This window comes from Delphinapterus leucas, chromosome 10 (genome assembly GCF_059928025.1).
Source record: "Delphinapterus leucas isolate spDelLeu-1000000601 "Yukka" chromosome 10, BTC_Dleu_Yukka2, whole genome shotgun sequence".
In the NCBI taxonomy this organism is placed as follows: domain Eukaryota; kingdom Metazoa; phylum Chordata; class Mammalia; order Artiodactyla; family Monodontidae; genus Delphinapterus; species Delphinapterus leucas.
The window spans coordinates 81,422,386-81,444,459 of NC_143138.1; the positions used below are offsets into that span (position 1 = coordinate 81,422,386).

A 22,074-nucleotide genomic window follows, 5' to 3' on the forward strand; every position below is an offset into this window, starting at 1 on the left:
GGGGAGAGGCTGACTCGCTCCTGCAGCCTTCACACTAACAAAAGTGGCATCCGAAACCCTCTTCAGCTAGAAGCCAATTGGGTTCTACGCACTGAGATACAGGGAACCAGAGCACAGTCTGGAGTGTGGCAGAGTTTGTGCAATTAAGGCATTCAGTGAGGAGACCCAACCTGTCCTCCAGGTCAGACTCTGCAGGCTGGCTTTCCTGTCTCCTCACTCCCTCCCACTGGAAGACTGTCACAACAAATAAAAAGTGCTCCCATCCCAGGTCGGGTCTGCACGGCCACACAAGTGTGACTCTGCAAAACTGTGCTGGCGACTCCGTACACCTGTGGCAAACTCCAGCCCTGATCCATAAGCCGAGGCGGGTTTGGCTTCGGTGAGGCTTACCCTTGCCCGAGCACGGGGAGAAAACCACCCACGCTCTCAGACCCAGAGAGCTCCTGCAGAAAGGCACCTGCACAAACTCGCCGGGGTGGGTTAGAAGGTCACGAGTGCCTCAGAAAAGATCCTTTCTTCCCAGGGGCATGGGACAAATGGTAGGCCTGCCACACTGCTGGTGTCAATATTTATCTAAGGCCTAGGTATTCACCATGGTAGAAACCGGGCACTTTTTCAGTTCACTCATTCAGGTAACTTGCCACTACAAAACCCCCAAACAGAGATTCATTACAGCTTGAATTTCTTTTCTTCCACTGCCATAGAGGAGGCTGGCGGCGGGGCCCACGGTCTATGTCAGCCATAATCCCAGCAGCTCGAGAATAAAGCATTCAACGTGTTTCAGAACTGCCAATATCAAATGGCCTTGCCCCGGGGACAATAAAGAGACACGGAAGTGAAACGAAGCGCCTGCTTTCTCCCTCCCCATGGCATGCATGTTTTCTGCCCTGGAAATGAACAAAGCTTAGGCCTTGCAGTAAAGGAACTGAACCCCCCAGAACCACACCCGGGCATTTCTAGGTGTGACTTACACTGCAGGATTAATCCAGCAACCAATACCCAAAGGTACGTGCAGCTCAAAGGAAGCCATGTGCTATCAAGAGCCCTCTTTGCTCAGCTCCGATTCTCCCAGACTCCCCCTCCTTCTCACCCTTTAAGGAGTCTTTCTCCCTTAGCCTCCCCTTACCCCCAGATAAAGGCCTATACACAGTCCCCCTTCCCAGGTAGAAGTCAGAAGAGAGAACTAGCCCATTAATATCAAGGTTAGGAGGCCCTTAGGACCCCTGAAAATAGCTGTGCATCGTGGAAACCAGGTTCACAAATGGATTCCTCCAAGTCTCTCCCCGCCACTCAAAGTCCTGAAATCGCCTTCCTGCAAAGGACGCTGAGCTGTAGCTCCCTCTGTTGGCTGTGCCGGCTTCTTCCAAGGAGACTCGCTGCTGTGGCCTTGTGGGGCAGGCCGACTTCAGGCTTTCACGCCAACGAAACTGAGGCACTGGAGAAAGATGGCTCTCTCTCCGGTGACAAATTAAGGAACCTGCCTCAAAGCCCTCTTGCAAAGCCGCTGGGGAGTGAAAAGACATCTCAAGCCAGCTTCCCATGATTCACTAAAACTACTTTTCTGATCCCATACACACGATGCTTCCCAGCTAGATGGGTATCCCTACCAACCCCCTCACTAGGATCTGCACACTCCGCGCAGCTCACTAAGGATCATCAGACTTATATCTGCCGACAGGCTGCAAATCACTTCCGTTCCTTCCTGAGCAAAAGTGTAATGGCAAGTGATGAGCTATGACGCACGTGTGCTCTATGAGGGGCCAACATTCCTACCTCTGCTTTAAATATGCCTGCTGAGCGAAAGCAGGCCAGCGCTGAGCACCAAATGGCAGCAGCTGAGGGTGTGGTCAGTTTCATTTTTTTTCTTACATAAAAATATACAGGACACTTAAGCGCCCAGTATTTCCTCACGCACACTGAGGTTAATAATTCACAACCAACTGACATTCATCGAGGATCAGAAAATTTAAAGGTGGTTTGTGCAAACACTCCTGTTCTTGCTCTTAACAGCTGGTTTATTTAACTGATGGCTTCTGTTGCCATTAGGGGTAGGTAGCACTTCAAAAGCTTACGTGTGAAGGCAGATACACCACTACCTGGGTTGCTTAGCCACTGGCGCACATGTTACCCAAACCCCAGCAATTACTTTCCTCTTACACAGAGAAGTTAGACAATTCCAGTAAGGTAGAAAATCCAGGACAGCAAAAGTCCTGGTTTCCTGATAAGACTTTACTGTAAGCATGCTCTCTCTCTCTCTCGTTTCTAATCTGGGCCCTCCAGACGGACAATTCCCCCAAAATGTCAGTTCACGAAAGAGCAGGAGGTCGGTGGCATAACACTCACGCAAGAGGCAAGCTGCCTGGATCTCAGACCAGACTGTCACCCACCCAAAAAGGAGGGCCCGATTCCCTCTCCTCTCAGACCTTACTCTTTCCACCTCTCTTGATCTCACTTAACTTCACTCTCTCTCTAAAATCATGTGTGTGTGTATTGAGAATGGGCAGGGGGGCAGCCTTCCTCAGACCCTTATCTGAGTGTCTCCAACCTGCTGTGGGACAGGTCGTTTACCAGTGGTTGGCGGTGGTTGCTTTTCAACCCAGGGAAATAAACCTTGGGGGTCCGTGTTATCTGCAAAGCCATGAACTTGCTACAAACATGGGATCCACCGCCTGGGTTTATGAACCCACGATGGCTCTAAGGCCACATGGACGTCCACATAATCCTTGTTAAACAGGTTACACATTAACTGCCACACATCTCAAGAGCCTATCGCCTCCACAATCTCTACACCTTTCATATCCCGCCTTTGAAAGGGCTTTCTGGAAGTTGCTACCACAGTGTTCGAAATAAATAAAACTGGATCTATATTTTGCTTTAGTTTTTAATAAGCAGCTATTTCAGTGGGAGCAGCTGGCCCTTAAAAGACATCTAGTTAACCCCCCAGGGGCAGAAAATAATAATAAACCCAAAATGGCAGACGTACAGGACGGCCAACCTGTGGTTATTTCAACACGTGTTTCAGGGGCATGGGGAAACAGTGCCTGGGATAATACCGCATGGCAGAAAGGCCAGTGGTCATTCACATGTGGTTTGGAAATGAATGAACACACACAAGTTGATTAAGCACCAGGAATGGTGCTGGACTCCAGGACCACACGGCAATAAAGTGTTCTCTACCCTCAAGGAGTGTACAACCAGGAGGCGAAGACGGATGCTGAGCGAGTAACCAGAGATGTGTACCAAAGGCCATCGCGGAACAAGGCCTCGGCCACCCTCACCCAGGTGTTTGGGGAGATCTGCCTGAGGAACGGTTTAACCTGAGACCAGAACGATAATACAAGTCACGCAGGAAAGGCACAGGGATGAGAGCACAGGCAAAGGCCCTGAAGGGAGGAAACGGCTCAGCTGGATAAGGAAACACCCAGTTCCCTGTCACCTGAGCTCAGAAGGCACCTGGTATCAAGCGACGGCAGAGGAGGGAGGGCGGAAGACAGGGGGACAGGCACCTGGTACCACAGGGATGTGAAGCTGAGCCAAAGGGAGCCCACCATCCAGGGCAACGAGCCTCACACTTCACACCTGAAAGCCGAGCCCCCCCGTAGAACTGCTTAAATGCAGACTCCCAGGCCCTGGCACCACAGATTCAGACTCCAAGGTCAATGGAAGAGTCAGAAAATGCCTATTGGCTCCCTGGAGGACCAACAGAAGGCCACCACGTCATCACCATTTCAATAATAATCAGCCCACTGGCCAGTCCACCTAAATCGGTGGCTGGCCAAAGACGGGCTGTCAATGCTTTTCCCAAAGCGTACCTGTCGGCCTTCTCTCAAGTGCCACACTACCGCCTGGGATCCCCCCACCTCTCTCCATTCCGCTCACCTAGAAGGGGACTAGGGAGTAAGAAATGAAAAACACATAACAGGCCATCGGGCCCTCCAGCCCGGGCCCAGGGTTCCCAGTGCCTGCAGAGGCGCAGTACTGACCCCCTGAGTAACCCCACCAGCCGCTCTCCCTCTGGCTTCTTGCTGTAAAGGAAACCGCTTGCAAAGCCTCAGCTTCCTTTCTCATTAAAAGCCACCAGGGCCACAGTTTTCAATTAGCTGTGTCAGCCTACCACCCCGAAGCGGCCCAAGTTCAACATGTGGGCCCTCTCCGCAGCTTCCGGTCTCCACCAAGCACTTCACACCTCCCTATTGTAAACCTGTCCAGAGCAATTACCCTGGCTGCATTTGGACAGCCTCAGGACCACTTTTCTGTCTAATTTATAGCTGCGAAGCTCTGTCGGCAGAGGCAGCCTTGCCCTGGAGCAGAGGAACTGCAGAGAAAATGGTCAGACCTGGCTGTAAAGGCATGTGCACAGCAACTTTCCTTAGGTTACAGGAGGGCAAATTCTCCCATGCTCCCAGGGGCCAACATGGCGTGATAAGTAAGTTCCCCCAGAGGGTCTGAAATCTGGATTTGCTGCAGGAATAACTATTGTTCTGTTCTGCCACATTTCCTCCTTCGCCTGGGATTACAAACAGGGAGACAACTCAAGCAAATAAACCAAGCAAGTGCCGCACGTTATATTTCTACCTGAAGATTTTAAAAGTCTTTAAAATCTTAAAAATAAAATTCTGCTCACCTAAGGAACATAAGACAGAGAAATTTCTCTATCTGGGGAATTCAATTCATCCAAAATTTTATGACCTGTCTCTTTTTAAAACATGCACTTCTTAGAACTCAACAAAAAGACAAATGACACAGCTGAAAAAATAATGGCAAAGAAAATGAAGAAATATTTCTCCGAAGAAGATATACAAATGGCCAAGACGCACATGAAAAGATTCTCAGCATCACTAGTCATTAGGGAAATGCAAAACAAAACCACAAGGAGATACCACTTCATACCCACCAGAATGGCTATAATTAAACAGACAGACGATAACAAGTATTGGTGAGGCTGAGTTGAAATGGGAACCTTTATTTGCTGCTGCTGAAATTGCAAAAGGGGGTGTGCAGCTTCCGTGCAAAACAGCCCAGCAGCTTCTCAAACACAGAGTTACCATATGACCCAGCAATTCCAGTCCTAGGTATCTCCCCAAGACACATGAAAACACACATTCATACAAGAAGTTGTACACCGATGTTCATAGCAGCATTATTCACATTAGCCAAAAAGTCCATCAACTCATGAACGGATAAACCCAGTGTGGTCTATCCAAACAAGGGAATATTATTCAGCCATAAAAAGGAAAGAACTGCTGATACATGCTACAACATGGAAGAACCCAGACACAAAAGGCCACTTATCATATGATTCCTTTTATATGAAATGTCCAGAATAGGCAAATCCAGAGGGACAGAAAGCAGATGTTGCCAGGGGTTGAGAAGAAGAAAGAGTGTGGGGGGGAGCTGCTAAGGGAATAGGGTTTTGTCCCTCGGTGATGAAGATGTGCTAGAATTAGTAGTGACGGTTGTACAACTCTGTGAATATACTAAAAACCCTGAATCACATAGTTTAAAAGGATGGCTTCTATGATGTTGAAATTATATTTCAATGAATCTGTTATAAAAAAACAAAACACAAAACCTTCTGCCTTAACAGGCTTTCAAAATTCCAGACTGAAAATGCCACCTAGCTACTTCTCTACCACACAAATGCAGAAACAACCTTTTCCTCTAAGTGCTAGGAGATAAATGAAGTGGGGTACAGGCAAAATACGCACATTTCAGATGGTAAAGGCACGGTACCACCTCTGAAACCCCTTCCACCCAATCAACTCCTTCTTGCTTCCTAAACTATACTACACTCATGACCATGGCTCTGCCCATGAATCTGTCAGAAGTGGAAAACCTCAGCTGGAGTCTATCCCCCACAGAAAACAAATTCTCAAGATTTCAAAAGAGCATTTTTTTCTTCTTTTTTTTAGTAATTATTTAATAAGGCTGTGGAAAGCAGGGTTTTCCCGACGGCCAGCCATTCGAAAATGAAGAACAAGCCAGAGGCAGGAGGAAATGTCACCACAATGGGGAGAAAATAAATTAGCTAGATTAAGATCTAACTGATTAAGATCTGACCCCTTTCTGTGGTTCAGGCAGGCAGATTTTAGAAAAAGAGCATGCTATTTCGGGAAAAGTCCTTCCAGAGGAAAAGTCGGCAGGGGGGTGAGACTATACGTTTCAGTTTTATATTAAAAATTTGTTGATGCTGATTGAAAGCAGATGCAAATGGCCAACACCTCCACATCCCCTGCCCTCCCCACCTTCCCCCACAGGTGTGCTGGGTCCCTTCTGGTCAAGAACGTGTCCCCCTAGACTGCAGGTACCACACCACAGCCCAGCCCTCGCCAGCAAACATGCAGTTAACTGGGAAGTCCAAAAGTCTAATGGGGCCAGGATGCCAACCAACATCAAAGAGATTCCAGTTGCTCCCCTTATGCAATAAACTTCTTTCACCCAACATCATTCACACTTTCAGAGTGCAAAGTTCACTCTGATATTGGTGGCTTTCTCACTTTGTAGCTTTTTTGGCAAGTGTCCCTTGGCCTGGTTGTTCATTAATATATAATCAGAACATTAAAAGCATTGTTTCGCCTTCTAGGGAGGCTGTGGCCAACTGAATAAAGCCGACATTGTCCCTGGGATGGAGGAACTACCTTGTAAGGCACAGACAATTCAAAGATGCCCAGGTCAAAGGGTACGTGTGTCCACACGCCCACACTCATACAGAGCTACGTTATTTCACAAGATGTTTTTGATATTCCTGGCAAGGGGGTAAGATTAAAATGTTGATCTTACCACAGAAATGAACCTGGCGTTTCTTTCCCTTTCAACACCAAATTACTCCTTACCTTTTAAACCTTTCCAGGAAGTCATGATATTTGCGGCAGGAAGACAGATGAGCGAGAAGGGACATCCCAAGGGCCATCAGGCAGTCTACAAGGATGCTGGGGAGGGCACTACTTTTACTTTTCAAATCAGACACACACCAGGACAACTCACTTTCGAGACCATGTTTACTTTGCCGAAAGCCACATTCTAAACACGGGCTCGTTTGTGGAAGGGAAGCTGCTTACCGTCCAACCTTGTTTATGCTCCAAGTAGGTTTGACAGAAAAACCACATCAATTTGTTTTAAAATAATTTCCATTTGCTGGAAGCTGTTCCTGAAGGGTTCTCCGCCACGCTAATCTGCTCTGATTCCTACCAGCTGGAGGTGCCAGGCACGCCGGCCACAGATGGGGTGGGGTGGGTTGGGCATAGGCGGGCTTGCTCTGCAGGCAGGGTGGCAGGCCGGGGTGACTTCTGGGGACCCACAAAGCCACTGTGACATCCCCCTCTGGGACGCACAATCAACTCTGGTCTAGGAAGAACACACAGGCATTTCCTAGTTCAGAGGCAAAACCGAACTAGGAAATGGACACACCCACACATAAGCACCGTTTTCCAGGCAATGACACCGGGGGCGGGGGGAGGCTTTTCATGCTTTCAGAAGCACATCACCTCTAAGTATTAGGGATATGGATGTGTGTTCGAGCCCGAAGTTCACAGTTGAGGGCACTAAGAGAAATTATTTGGCTAACAGAGCCTGAGAAAAAGAAGGAAACTTAAAAAAAGGAAGTGTCCATGGGTAACACCAGCAAAGATCTGCAGCCTCGCCAACCGAAGAAACACAGATTAAAGTAATCCAATGCCATTTCCATGTATTAAACTGGTGTGTGGTTAGAGAAAGATAGCAATCTCATGTTTGTGAAGGGAAAACGGGCAAAATTTCACATGTAAATCTTAAATCTGTGGCCTCTTAGGAACAGCAGTGCCAAGTCTTAAGAAATCTGCATATCCAGAGCAACTTAGATTTAACTCATCCTAAGGAAATAAGAGATGTATAAACATATATGTATAAGGATGTTTACCACAGTTTAAGAAAAAACCTAAATACACAATAGCAGGGAAGTCTAATTATGACTTAAACCATATTTGTTTAAATGTTTAAAGTTGGAGAAAATATTGATGATACTGAGTCTTAAAAAAAAAGCACACGTTCTGTTGTACATATACCTGAAACTAATATAATGTTACATGTCAATTATTCCTCGATTAAAAATTTTTTAAAAAGCAGAATTACAAGTGAATAGTAACCCTAATTTTGTTTAAAAAAATATAACTTGAAATACTACTCAACCACAGACATTATTGGAAATGTATACACCAAAGTGATATTTATCAATGGAGAATAAGATCAATTATTCTTTTTTCTTGTGTAGTTTCCTCTTTATGCACTATATGTGTCTACCATGTGTCACCAGAAAATTAAAAGTAAATAAAGTAAATTCACAGGGAATTCCCTGGTGAGGATTCGGGGCTTTCACTGCTGAGGGCGCAGGCTAAATCCCTGGTCAGGGAACTAAGATCCCGCGAGCTGCGCGGCACAGCAAATCAATCAATCAGTCAATTAAATGAAATAAATGCATGGTAACTAGGCTAGCAGGTTAATGGCACAAAACCCCTTTAACATCAAGTCACCTTCCTCAGCTTACCGGGTACAAAAGGGTCTTCCTACAGAGCCCAAGGCCTTGACACCATTAAAATAAACATCTGAAGCAGAGCGCAACAGGCAGAACACAGCTTTTCCACTGCCTCCTGTTAGCATCTCTGGGGGACTGCCCACACCTGAGGACCAGGCTAAAAGGGGCCAGATTTAGAAATCTGTCTGCCCAAACTGCCTCCAGCCACTGGAAGCTTCTCTCTCTTTAAGTTTCTATTATTTTTAATAAATTTATTTATTTATTTTTGGCTGCATTGGGTCTTCGTTGCTGCGCACGGTCTTTCTCTAGTTGCAGCGAACGGGAGCTTCTCTTGCTGCAGAGCACGGGCTCTAGGCGCGCAGGCTTCAGCAGTTGTGGTGCGTGGGCTCAGTAGTTGTGGCTAATGGGCTCTAGAGCGCAGGCTCAGTAGTTGTGGCTCACGGGCTTAGTTGCTCCGTGGCATGTGAGATCTTCCCGGACCAGGGGTCGAACCCATGTACCCTGCAATGGCAGGCGGATTCTTAACCACTGTGCCACCAGGGAAATCCTTAAGTTTCTACTTTGGACTGAACCACTGAGGGCACAGTAACCTGCCCTTAGTGTGTGTATGTATATATGTATGTATGTATGTATGTATGTATGTATGTATGTATTTATTTTTGGCTGCATTGGGTCTTCACTGCTGCCCATGGGCTTTCTCTAGTTGCAGCCAGCGGGGGCTACTCTTCGTTGCGGTGTGCAGGCTTCTGACTGCAGTGGCTTCTCCTGTAACGGAGCACAGGCTCTAAGGGCGTGGGCTTCGGTAGTTCCAGCACGCGGGCTCAGTAGTTGTGGCTCGCGGGCTTAGTTGCTCCACGGCATGTGGGATCTTCCTGGACCAGGGCTCGAACCCATGTCCCCTGCATTGACAGGTGGATTCTTAACCACTGCGCCACCAGGAAAACCGCTGCCCTTAGTGTTCTTATAACTCATCTGGTCGAGGAGAACAGCCTTTCTCTCTGCCAGCGAAGAGGAAGAAAAAAAATGACCCTGGCCTGGTCATCCTCTCTGTCAAAGTAGAGGTCTTAGCAAAGTAAAGGAGAGCCAGGCAACCCAAACCAGCTGCCTGGCCAGGGCTCAGCATAAATAACCACAGGGGAAGGGTGCCGAGACAGCCTCAGTCTAGGTAAGACGCAACCCTCCCCCGCAGTGTCGACTCTGCAAAAATGGATTCCAAACATTGGCTCCAGCAAGAGAGCAGAGCAGAGAACATGGAGGCAGGTGGAAAATGCACTGTGGGATCCTTTGCCAAACACAACACGGAGGAAGGTGCCGGGCCTGGTCCACCTGACACCAGAGACCCAGAAGGAAGGCAAGTCCCTTAAACTGGAAACGGGTTTCAGGAACAGTACTTGGATATGGGCTTTTAACAGCCACCTTCCCACAACAGAGGGACTAAAATGACAGTCAATTCTTCGTATGGCATGGCAGCTGCCTGTACTTGTCATCTCTCCACTTGGCTGCCATTTCTTTCTTCTTCCTTTCCATTCTTTTAAGTTCCTCAACACGAATATTTGGTGGAGGATGGAGGAAACTATCAAACTGTCAAAGAGACAAGGTATAGAAATGACAGACAGCTGAGCCCCTGGGAGGGTTAAATTATCCCAGTTGTCTGGGAAGGGTATTTCTGTAAGACTTTCAGGACTGCATACTGGGTTGGCTAAAAAGTTCGTTCAGTTTTAAGTAAAAATAAGACACATTTTTTCACTTTCACCAAGAACTTTACTCAACATGCTCATCAACCGAACAAACTTTTTGGCCACCCCCAAGAGAATGGATACCAACAGCTCCCCCTATCTGTCCTGAGCATTTAATGTGTCCCAGGCTTTATGCCAGATTATGGGAGCACCACAGTGGGTCTGAACCAAAGCCAGTCCCTGCTTCCACGGCGTTGACACAGTTTAACGGGGGAATGAGATATTAATCAAATCAGGACATGGAACTTCTGTATGTACTGCAGGGTCCCTGAGGCAGGAATCTAACCCAGAGGGAAGGTCAGCAAAGGTCTCCAGGAGAAGAGACATTTAAGGGGGATGTGCAGCAGTTTGCAAGGCAGCGAGGGAAGAACGCTCCTCCAGGCGGAGGGAACAGGATGTAAGGGACACGTGACGCGTGCAGTATTCCAAGAGCCTGGAAAAAGTCCCAAGGGGTGGCCGGTGCACACGGAACCAGGTAGGAAGGATCGATGAAGCTGGAGAGGCAGGTGGACGGCCAGGGCAGTTAGGCAATGGGAGTGGTATGTTCCAATGTGTGACTCCTGCCAAGATCCCCATGGCTGGAGGGGGTGGAGCAGAAGAGATGGGAGTAAAAAGTTTTCTACTTCCCGTAAAGTCTGCATAACACAAAGATTATAGAAGAAAACTGAACATAAAATTTATCCACCTAGTCACCTTCTTTCCATCTTTGCTGTAGTCCTTTCTTAAAATGAAGGGGTGGGGGTGGGGGGCAGTGGGTCACTGATGGCCACGGCAGTCTCCCAGGACGACATACAGCTCACAGGGCCGCATAGCCCAAGGCATACCGAGGACCTCAGGCAGAGGACACACTCCATCGGCTGGCCGAACTGTTTATATGTTCTTGAGTTAAAAATACACCCCTCAGGTCAGTGTTAACACCAGGGCCTTAGGACCAAGGCTGTTTGTAAGCCGGTTACACAAGGCCAGCCTAGGACTCGCCCATCTTTTAAATGTGCCTCGATCTGCAAATTGTCTGCCGATACATCAGTGGGATTATAATAAAGCCACCAAATACACACGCATTTGAGAAAAACACTTTCCAAACCCAAGGATACTTTACTGTTTATAAATAGTTTACTTTTTTTGATCCTCGGGCATATAATATTCGCAGTTGCTCCAGAAACCAAAGAAACATAGAACAGGAACACAAACCACAACCTCGCAGAAACAATAAACAACAGATGGCGAGACATACGCGCAGGCTGCCACCCCCTGCACCAAAGGGGCACACAGAAATGGATGCTGACACACCAGCCTGCCAACGAAGACACGTGCTCTTCTAGACACCATTTACGGAGCACCGTCCATAGAACTAAGTGTTAGGTGCTTCAGGCCACCAAGGAGGTGATCGGCCAATCACAGGCCTCAAGGAATTCAGAAACTTGAAAGGGAGGCAAGAGAAACACAAGAAAGCAGACAACGCCAGTCTTACTGTATTCTTTCTAAATACCGCTATGTAGTGTCCATGTGTGGGTTCTAACTCTGGAAAGGTGCTGGATTCTGGGCAGGTTATTCAACCACTCTGGGCCTCAGGCATAACAAAGACGTAAGATATTTCACAAGAGTGAAGATGACAATTAAATGAGTGCATGTCCATGTGTCCTGATGCAAAAACACAAACTTACTGCTATGTGTTGGGCCCCCTTCTAACAATTATAAAGTATTTCAATTTTGTCCTCATAACAAGTTTAGTGAGGTGGGCACTATGATTATCCTCATTTAACATAAGAGGGAACGGAGTCAGAGGGAAGCTAAGTAAACTGCCCAAAGTCACCCAGGACGGTAGACACAAGCACCACCACTGCTACCACTGTGCCACCTAAAAGCATGGCTGCCTCATCTCCACCACCAACACCCCCATCATCACACATGTGACATGAAGGGGGCTTTGTAGAGGACAGGAACACAGTATTATCTTCCCCAGTAGATCCTGAAATGCTGCACTGTTCTGGCCTTTTCATGGGTTAACACAGCTTAAACTTTAAAAGTTCAAGACAAATGCTAAAATAAATTCAGACTCTCATGTCACATTTGCCTTAACTAATGATTCTGATAAGTTGATGTTTATAAAACTTTTTTAAATGTCATCTGTGTCAAAACAAAGGGAGGAGTCTCAGTAAATAAGTGTGGCCGTCATATTGCTTTCCAAATATGGACATGTCTATTTCAGGGATCACAAGCTCATGTCCAATCATTCTGCCAATTTCACTTCAGTGCTCATTTTTTAAAACTCTGACTAGAATTTTCCAACTACAATGTAACTTTAAGCTTTTGTGTTTCTTCTACATTTAAAAAGAATGCCATTTCCCAATATATAACTCCCAGATGTAGAATTCACAGATGATTCATCTCGCGGAACAAGTGTTCAGAGACATCAGCTCCAAATAGAGCAAAAACTTGGAATTCCCTTCTCCCTCAAAGTAAGAGCTCGCCTAGATCTGCTCTGCTCAACAAAGTTTGTTTTCAATTATATTTCCAAATTCTTTTAACAATAACTGCATGGCGTCTGGCACCAACACATCTGATTCTTTGAAGTGGTTCTCAAGCAGAGAGTAGAAAATAAGGGTAAAGGGTAAAGGAAGGGAGGCCCATCCATAATTTTTGTTTTAGGTCAAATATTCTCTGCAAAAGTGCTCTTCAACATATAAATTCAGACAAAACGCAAGCTATGCGTTCTCCCTGAAGGTCCCCGCTACAGGAAGTACCACGATTGAAGAAAGCTCCTGAATTTATCCCTTTACCCATCAGCTGGCTCTTCATGGGAAAACAGATCTTCAGCACAAAGAAAATGGCCTTTTACTCCTTATATCTCAACTCCAAAAAACCCTTTTGTTAAGTCCTCAGCACAGGTCAATTAGGAGTAATCACACTTGGAGGGTAAATTACAGAACCCTTTCCAGACACAATGAAAACATGGGATCCTTTCTGCCCAGAAAAAAGGTGCAACAAGCCCCAAGAAGGAGAGCTATCGGGCAACAAACAAATAATTATCAAGGATTCCTGGGTACATGAAAGTGAACAATCCTGCTGCTTTCAAGTCTAAGTGGAGAAAAAGAGACAGGGATGTGTGAAAACTCACCTAACCAGAGAGACGCTTTCCTCTGGGAGAGGACAAGATAGAAATAATAAATCCATCGGAACAAAGTCAAGCGAATAACAGAGAGAGTGTCTAATGTTGACAAAAGAAGCTTGTGGAAGAGTGGGGGGACTATTTGGCCTATTTTGATCTCAGAAAGCACATGGGCAAAGGCCACCTTTAGGTCTTAAAGGGAGAATATTTTAAAAAATGAAAGTCTAGTTCTTTGGCCCATTTCCTTTAGTCCTAAAGTAGTCCCTAACTCTTGTTAAACTTCCTGTCAAGAAGTTCTAAACCACTAATTGTGCCTCCAACTTCATTGTATTTTAGCTGTAGCCCCAAACAAGGTTCCAGATTCCAAGAACTAGTTCTAAAGAAAAAAAAGAGAGAAAAATCCAAAGGTTCCACCTTAAGAAAGTGTACATGACAAAGAATGAGCGGAAGGGAAAGAAAAGCCCAAGAGATTCCACTGACGGCACAAACAAACTCCACATGGAAGAAAGGTGGATATTCAGCACACAGAAAATAAAAGCTCCCAGGCTCGGCACGACAAAGTCTTCTAAGGAGTCCAATTGTGACAGGGACCACAATTTTCAAGACCAGTGTTTGACCAAGAGGGAACCAATGAAGACACAGGCAGATGGGTCACTTGGTATGAACTTGACCAAAAAAAGAGTACGAGAAAGACTTCAAAATTGGAGAACTCAAGCCCCTGGACTGTACATATTAAGCTGTTGAGTTTCCACCTTGAAAGGCAACCTCAAAAGAGCTCCCTGGTGAAAGGGTTAAAAGCTACGCTGATACCCACCACGTTCCCTGCATGTTGTCAACGGCGAGCCGGCTCAGAGAGGACTGATGAAGGGGTGTGTAGCTGCCCTTCCTCAGGCGATTACTAGTGAATCGGCTATAGGTGGCTCATCTACTCACTTCAGGCAGCTTATCAACACCACCTACAACTTCACTCGTCAGAACTACGCAATGAAGGCCCACTTGAGAGAGATGCTGCCTGCAGTGGCCCTAAGAAAGGCAGAGATAAGCGACTCTTGAAAAAACAGGCCCTTAATTTATTTGCCTTTTGTGACCTAAGATCTTAAGAAGCTAAATTGAAGATCTAAAGTAGGTCTGCGCTAGCTTCCATAGTTTTCTTCAGGTCAGAGGGAAAAAGAGGCAACGATCAAAGAAAGAAATACGGTGGAGTATTTGCCCCCTGCATTAACTCCCTCACTGAGAGTCCCCCAAGCACACCATGTTTCCCTTTGCTGCCCAGGGCATCCATCTGAGGATTCCACTCAGAAACACCAAATATGCAAAGGTGACTTTTAAGTAAGTATCCTAGACACACAGATCAATTGACTGATTCTTACCAGCCAATGAGTAGTCAGTTTATTCCTTCTTTGTTTCAATTCGGATAGACTCATATACCTGTATGTATGTAGAAGTCATACATCCCCTTTACAGAAAGGAAATTAACTGATCAGCTCAAGGTCACACTGCCAATCAGGGGCAGAGCTGGGACAAAACCCCAAAGTCTCCTGATACCCAGCCATGGGCTCTTTTCCATCCATCCACATTCCTGCCTTCACAGCTTTAAGACAACTATTCTTTTTCCTTTTAGGTCAATAATTTTTAGCCCTCTTTGGTCAAGAACCCCTTTAAGAAGGGGTTCTTGAAAATGTGGGCTCATTGCTGCCCAGAAAGATACATTGAGCTCCCAGATTTCACATATAATAAAGTTCCCTAGACAGCCCCCCACAAAAAAAATATTTGAGTTCAACAAGTCTTTATTTTAGGACAGTCTGGAATGTAATATAATTTAATCAATTCACAGTACTGTTTCAAATGAACTTGTGAAAGAATCCAAAAAGCTCCATAGAAGATTTTTCTCTTGGACAAAACACAACCATCGATGAGGCCAAACCACTGTGGCCAAGAGTCCCACACAGACACCAAATCTGAGAAAACATTCAAAGGAATTTGGGATGAGGCAGACCTCAAGAGCTATAAAACATTTCAGATCGCTTTCTGGATCTCCTCTCCTCCCAAGACGAAAGGAAACCCCATCCCATTTGAGCTGTAGCTTCTGCATCCATCACGTTGCTGGATCAACAACCAACTTCCTGGAAGCAACAAGCTCTTCTGGCTGTTTATAAGTTTTGCAAGCACTGGGAGCTTGTGTGCCAGAAACTCACACCAGCCCAGGTGGAGGGAGGAAATTACAGGAAAAAAAAAAATGTTTTTAATTAAAGAAAAAATTAAAATATAAGCAAGATGCATGTTGCTGGACCAAGATATCACACTGCTGAAATCAGATGAAAGAATGAATTTCTCCTAACTTACAAAACTGAAATTAAACTCAGTCAGAATTTCTCAATTCTAAGTACCCCCAACCCTGCACCTCCTCCCCTGTTAAATCTTTCTTAAACACTTTGGACTGTGTTTCCACTTTCCTAAACACAGTATCCACGTAAGATGGTATCTAATCAAATATGATATCAATTTAATAAAGCTTAAAACAACCATGAGTTTAACCTGACCGTGTTGGACAGCATTTAAAACCAACGAAGACTACATAATCTACAGAGAATTCGATTTTCAGAAACAGAATATGGAAATCATTCCACAGACTTTGATAAAGTGAATGACTATGTAACTCCCATTTGGATTCCTAATTAAGCTGCAACCAGCATGAAATCTGTCCTAAAAGGCTCTCCTAACCAACAAAGTAACAGGCTGTGGAGAAATTAAACTATGGACTTTGACAAAACAAAACCAAAGCATTCTGCAGCTACTTGAAGAAAAGCATTTTCAAATCTGTGTGAAGTTTAAATCAAGCACAGAGGGTTCCAGGACTGTAGTTCTTTGCTTTTGGGGGATTTTCTTCCAGGGTGCCTCGAACTCTATTTAAAGCAGCCTCAAGTAGCCACAGCTGGAAGGTCAGGCCTTACAAAGTAAACAATAGTTAACTCAATTCAGACTCATGACTTAACTACAACCAATGGCTAATTACCCCTCTATTAACCAACAATATCTGAAATATCACTTTTTAAATGACCCATTCGGAATTATGTTTGTTCACTAAAGGATTCTAATCAACAATTAATAGCATAGTAGAAACCGCCCAATTAAGAGCTACATGGGGAGAGATGAGAGTTCCTCAGAATTACACATTTCTGGCAAAGGACTCTAGCACAAAAGAACTTTCTAAGTACCTCCCACAAGAGAGAGAGAAAAACTGTATTCTGAGAACATATAAATTAAGAGTGTACACAGTATGCACTCAATAAACATTCTTTAAATGTATAGCTTACCACAATTCCCTTTGGAAAAAACAGACTCAAAATAAATGCTGATTTTTTCCCCCAAGGCTGTTCAAGTTCACATTTCTTTAAACCACCCCACAGTGAATGAAATGAAATTTAAATTTTCTCAAAAAATACTTATATCTTAATTTTTAAAAACCTATACATTTACAGATGAAGTGATATGCTTGGATCTGTTTCCAAATGGAAGGGGACAAGTGTATTAAGGCATAGCTCAAACAAGAGGAGCCATTATCATCAAAAAGAGCACAAATAAAAAAAGCTGGAGAGGATGTGGAGAAAAGGGAACCCTGGTACACTGTTGGTGGGAATGTAAACTGGTGCAGCCATTGTGGAAAACAGTATGTAGGCTCCTCAAAAAACTAAGAATAGAATTACCATACGACCCAGCAACCCCACTCCTGGGTATATATCCGAAAAACAAAAAGACTAATTCAAAAAGATACATGCACCCCAATGTTCACAGCAGTATTACTTAAACTGCCAACATACGGAAACAACCTAAGTGCCCATCAATAGATGAATGGATAAAGAAGATGTGATACATACACACACACACACACACACACACACACACAATGGAATACTACTCAGCAACAAAAAAACGAAATTCGCCATTTGCAGCAACGTGTATGGACTTGGAGGGCATTATGCTCAGTGAAATAAGTCAGACAGAGAAAGACAAATACTGTATGATATCACTTACATGTGGAATCTAAAAAATACAACAAACTAAGGAATATAACAAAAAAGCAGCAGACTCAGACTTAGAGAACAAACTAGCGGTTACCAGTTGGGGGGGCAATATACGGGTGGGGGAATGAGAGGTACAAACTACTGGGTACAAGATAGGCTCAAGGATGTATTGTACAACTCAGGGATTATAGCCAATATTTCACAATAACTGTAAATGGAAAGTAACTTTTAAAAATTTTATAAAAAATTTTTTAAAAAAAGGAGCCATAAGTGGCTATTTGTTGACGCTGGGAGATGGTACATAAAATTCATTACATTATTCTGTCCACTTGTGTAGATGCCTGTAATTTCCCTAATAAAAAGGTAAGAAAAAACACCCTATACCAGCAGAAGTGACTTAGTTTTTTAAGTTCTTGGGTGCATATCTAATGTTCCATTAATTCAGAATTTTTTTTTTTTAAAATCAGACTTTTCAGATCTTCCCCTCACTAGAAAGAGAAGCTGTGGGACTTCCCTGGTGGCACAGCGGTTAATAATCTGCCTGCCAATGCAAGGGACATGGCTTTGAGCCCTGGTCTGGGAAGATCCTACATATCGGGAGCAACAACTACTGAGCCCGTGCACCTACAGCCCACGCTCGGCAACAAAGAGAAGCCACTGAAATGAGAAGCCCACACAGCACAAAGAAGAGCAGTCCCTGCTTGCCACAACTAGAGAAAACCCAGGCGCAGCAAGAGAAGACCCAATGCAGCCAAAAATAAATAATGAGGGGGGAGATGAGGGGGGAGGGGAGGGGGGAGGGGAGGGGGGAGGGGGAGGAGGGGGAGGGGAGGGGGAGGGGAGGGGGAGGGGAGGGGAGGGGGAGGGGAGGGGGAGGGGAGGGGGAGGGGAGGGGGAGGGGAGGGGGAGGGGAGGGGGAGGGGGAGGGGAGGGGGAGGGGGGGAGGGGGGAGGGGGAGGGGGAGGGGGGGAGGGGGAGGGGGAGGGGGGGAGGGGGAGGGGGAGGGGAGGGGGAGGGGGGGAGGGGGGAGGGGGAGGGGGAGGGGGAGGGGGAGGGGGGGAGGGGGAGGGGGAGGGGGGGAGGGGGAGGGGGGGGAGGGGGAGGGGGAGGGGGAGGGGGGGAGGGGGGGAGGGGGAGGGGGAGGGGGAGGGGGGGAGGGGGAGGGGGAGGGGGAGGAGGGGAGGGGAGGGGGAGGAGGGGAGGGGGAGGGGAGGGGGAGGAGGGGGAGGGGGAGAGGGGAGAGGGGGGAGGAGGGGGAGGAGGGAGAGGGGGAGGAGGGGGAGGGGGAGGAGGGGGAGGGGGAGGAGGGGGAGGGGGAGGGGAGGGGAGGGGGAGGGGAGGGGAGGGGGAGGGGAGGGGAGGGGGAGACAGGGGAGGAGGGGGAGGGGATGGGGGGCGAGGGAGGGAGGGGATGGGGGGCGAGGGAGGGAGGGGATGGGGGGCGAGGGAGGGAGGGGATGGGGGGCGAGGGAGGGAGGGGATGGGGGGCGAGGGAGGGAGGGGATGGGGGGCGACGGAGGGAGGGGATGGGGGGCGACGGAGGGAGGGGATGGGGGGCGACGGAGGGAGGGAATGGGGAGCGACGGAGGGAGGGGATGGGGAACTGCCAGTCAGTGAGTAGCTGTCACTCCCCAGGCAGAGCCCCGCGTGTCACTGTCTTTTCATCCAGTCCAAAGTGCCACTGCTGGGGGTACAAATGCTTTCAAACGAAGAGCAAGGCCACTACAAAATTTGGAACTGAAGTGAGATTATCCATTCTCCAGTTCTAAACTGCTCAATTCTTCTCATTGTATCTAACAGGCTATCATCAACTAGGGTAATCCAGCGAGAAAGAATTTATCAGTGCAATGTATGCCCTGGCCAAGATAAGCGCCACATTACTTGAATGGCAATTTATAAACTGGTGGAAGGAGCAAAGGACAGGAAGTGAGGAAGTGGAGGTGGGGGAGGGGGACACTTTGTAAATGCTGTATAAAGGAGTCTTAGAAGATGAAGTTGTATGATTTGTTTTTAATCAGCAAAAAAAAAAAAACCCTCCATTATCTCGTTTCTTAGCATTTAGGCATTAGGCAACTCTACTGCAGGGCAGACCCTCACCCATTCCATTCATTTTCTTCCTAATAATAAGACAACTTGAGAAAAAAAATATTTGCAGATCATAAAAGATTAGAGACCTGGGCACCATAAAAGTTTAAAGAATAATCAATGCAAAGTGCTTAAAAAGAGACAGGCCATGCTTTCTTTAAACTCTCTGAATGCCACCTTTTGCCAAGATAAACTGAACAAGCAGTGATTGGAACCTGCATCCTGGTTCATAAGGAAACCAAGATGTATTAGGACTTGCAGAGATGAACGGATTGGTTGTTCACACAATGGGCTTTACCGGTTATGCTAGATTAAATAGTAATAAAGACGCAAACAATCGTAGCCGTTCATGTGGGCAAGGCTGTGAATCATGGCCATTCACGGGGGAAGGGATGCAGGTACAGGTGCATGAGCAAAAGCAAATGGCTTTTCAGGTGGCATCCTTGCCAGATTCCTCAGATGACCCTGTGCTCACTGCCCGTGTCCCCTACAAAGTTACTGTACAGTGGCAAACAAACCAAAACAAATGAAAAATGTCAGAGCTCTCCAGCTCTCTGCACACAACCCCACAATCATCTCCCCTCACACTTCCTCCCCCAAACATTTCCAAAGAGAAGTGGGTACAGCGCAGGATTCAGCCGGCCCCAGCCTGCAACCTAACCCTTGATTGGAAGAGCACATCTGCATGTTTCCAAGCGACTGACCGAGCATCTCATAGGGCTCAGTTTCAATGAAACCCTGGGAAATAATGGGATAAAATTATTAGTTTAAGGGCCTCTCACTTCCCGGCCTCCTTCCCATACCCCACCTCCCAGAAGGGTAATGTTCAGTAGACAGAAGTATTTGCACAACTGGAATACATTTATAAACCACCTCAATCACTTTTGCTAATTGCATAATTCATATAATTTTTTGCAACTGTTCATAGCTTCCCCCCTGAATTTGTCTGAGCTTCCCAAGGGCACATAAAGTTTCACTCTATACATACCACCAAAAACTTCATGGCAGAAGGCTGTTTGGGTTGTGAGCCCTGCCACCTGCTTACGCCAAAAGAGATCTTCATTATCAGAAAAGTAAACTTTTCCCAGGAAGCCTCTGTCACCAGGAACTCTGACTTGGAGAGACTTGCCATGAGAGGATGCAAAACGTGAGTTACTGGGGCCTTAGCCTGAGGTGACTGATTCACACTGGACTGGGCTGAATACACGTGTCACCTAACTTAGTCTTCACAGCAGCTTAAGATAGAATATTATGATCCCCTTTTTAGAAACAAAGGGAAGAGGTTCGCCACAAATCACACACACAGCTGTAGGGTGGTGGAGCCAGGAATGGAACCTAGAAATAATTTCCAATCTCTTCATCACTATTCCCTAGTGAATGGTGAGCACTGGGTGTGACCAGCAGGGATGAGGCATCCAAATAATTAACAGAGTAAGAGTGAAGGAAAGCTTGGCCCTCACCGGCTCTTTTCCCCATCAATAACCCAACCCAAGACCCAGGGTACAATCGGGCATCAAATGCCCACCCAGAGGACAAAGAGAACACCTGAAGGCAGGACATGAAAAGCACGAAACCCAGGGTAATAGGGAAGCAGCTTTTTTAAAAAAAACGAGCGCCTTTTATAAGCAGACTGGGTTTATAGCTTGCGTTTCAGAAGATTATGTGTAAAGTACTTATACTGAAACCACACGTAAAGTATTAAATTATATAAACATACTAGTATAGTATGTTTATACTAAAGCATAAAGCCTTTGGCTAAGAAAAATTCATAAGCATGCCCCCACCAAAAAAAAAAAAAAAACCCATAAAAAAACAAAACCAGGGTACAAATTGGCAACTTTCAATTAGACCACAGACAAGTCACAATATTCATTTTTTCTGTAATCCTGATTTAACTATTAATTTTGCTTCATGGCAACAATCGTCTATCAGGTTCTTCAGTAGAAAACTTCTCAGCCTTAGTCCTACAATTGGCCAATTATTAGGTAAGTCTGGACTACTATTCTAAACCCTGCAGTTATACAGAAAAAATAACTCCAAGAGGGTTAATTATTGTGAAAATTTTAACCTCTGGTCTTCAAAGTCCTACTTCTTTCCATGAGGACATAAAAACAGATCTGAGTTTCTGACGGATTCCTACACTTTAATGGGCAGAAAACAGCCACATTACTGACAGACACCATGAACTGAAGCCAGGAGGTAGATGGAATGGACCCACAGGTTCAATGCCATGCTTAAGTCATTAAAAAACCCCGCTAACGGTTCCTAAATTCGCCACCGGCCAGGGAACATTGGAGATTTTTAGATACTTCCCCTCCTCTGCCTGGGAACTTTCCTCCCACCTCTCCTCCCTCCTGTCTCAAGACAATGCCTTCAGCCTTTGAAACTGCATCCATTGTAAACAGCTCTGAATATTAACACAGCCCAGAGCCCTGCTCTAAAAGACCCCCAGGGTTTCAAGTTGCAGTTGCTGAGGAGGGGGAAGGTCCCCAATGAGTTAATATCACCAAACTCATTCACAAGTCGTTGAAAATCAGGCTTGCTCATGAAACTTGAAGTCTTTCAACTTATGGGGTAAGTCAGAGGAACCCCTTTGAGTTTTAAGCCAACGACCTT

At 46.1% G+C, this 22,074-nt stretch overlaps 1 protein-coding gene across 3 annotated transcripts in view; it reads right to left on the reverse strand.

The window, feature by feature from the left end:
* LRIG1 (leucine rich repeats and immunoglobulin like domains 1) overlaps window positions 1-22,074 on the reverse strand; it is a 121,119-nt gene that overhangs the window by 93,347 nt on the left and 5,698 nt on the right. The gene's annotated exons all lie outside the window — the stretch shown is intronic.